This window comes from Otolemur garnettii, unplaced genomic scaffold, assembly GCF_000181295.1.
Source record: "Otolemur garnettii isolate 467f Iridium unplaced genomic scaffold, OtoGar3 scaffold00133, whole genome shotgun sequence".
Taxonomy (NCBI): domain Eukaryota; kingdom Metazoa; phylum Chordata; class Mammalia; order Primates; family Galagidae; genus Otolemur; species Otolemur garnettii.
In genome coordinates, this window is record NW_003852528.1 from 2,778,808 (window position 1) to 2,780,334 (window position 1,527).

Genomic DNA, 1,527 nt, shown 5'->3' on the forward strand with positions numbered 1-1,527 from the left:
AGAGACATAGACATTTGGAATCGAATAGAAAACCAGGAAATGAAACTAACATCTTACAACCACCTGATCTTTGATAAACCAAATAAAAACATACCTTGGGGGAAAGATGCCCTATTCCATAAACGGTGCTGGGAGAACTGGATATCCACATGTAAAAGACTGAAACTGGATCCACACCTTTCTCCACTCACAAAAATTGATTAAAAATGGATAAAGGACTTAAATTTAAGGCATGAAACAATAAAAATCCCCAAAGAAAGTGTAGGAAAAATACTGGAAAATATCAGGCTGGGGAAAGACTTCATGAAGAAGATTGTTGTGGCAATTGCAACAACAACAAAAATAAATAAATGGGACTTAATGAAACTGAAAAGCTTCTGTACAGCTAAGGAGACAACGACCAAAGCAAACAGACAACCGACACAATGGGAAAGGATATTTGCATGTTTTGAATCAGACAAAAGCTTGATAACTAGGATCTATAGAGAACTCAAATTAATCCACATGAAAAAAGCTAACAATCCCATATATCAATGGGCAAGAGACATGAATAGAACCTTCTCTAAAGAAGACAGACAAATGGCTAGGAAACATTTAAAAAAATGCTCATGATCCCTAATTATTAGAGAAATGCAAATCAAAACCACCCTGAGATGCCATCTAACCCCAGCGAGAATGGCCCACGTCACAAAATCTCAAACTGCAGATACTGGTGTGGATGTGGAGAGAAGGGAACACTTTTAAACTGCTGGTGGGACTGCAAACTAATACAACCTTTTTTGGAGGGAAGTATGGAGAACCCTCAAAGAACTCAAGCTAGACCTCCCATTTGATCCTGCAATCCCATTACTGGGCATCTACCCAGAAGGAAAAAAAATCCTTTTATCATAAGGACACGTGCACTAAACTGCTTATTGTAGCTCAATTTACAATCGCCGAAATGTGGAAACAGCCTAAATGCCCACTAATCCAGGAATGGATTAACAAGCTGTGGTATATGTATACCATGGAATACTATTCAGCCATTTAAAAAATGGAGACTTTACAGCCTTTGTACTAACCTGGATGGAAGTGGAACACATTATTCTTAGTAAAACATCACAAGAAACATGAATCCTATGTACTCAATTTTGATATGAGGACAATTAATGACAATTAATGACATGGTAGGGGTGAGGGAAGGGGAGAGCAGAGAGAGAATGAAGGAGGGGGTGGGGGAAATGAAGAGCAGAGAGAGAGAAGGAGGGATGGGGTGGGGTCTTGGTGTGTGCCACACCTTTTGGGGGCAAGACATGATTGTAAGAGGGAGTTTACCTAACAAATGCAATCAGTGTAACCTGGTTTCCTGTACCCTCAATGACTTGCCTTATAGATGAGGTACATAAGTTAATAGTTGTGTCTTCACAGGAGTGCGTTCGTGAAAGTCCATTTGTAGAAGAATAGCAGAAAGGAAGTTTCCTACTTTCCCGGGGCTGTCCTCTGGGTGGTGGGATACAAGTGACATTAGTTTTCTTCTTTTTTTTTTTT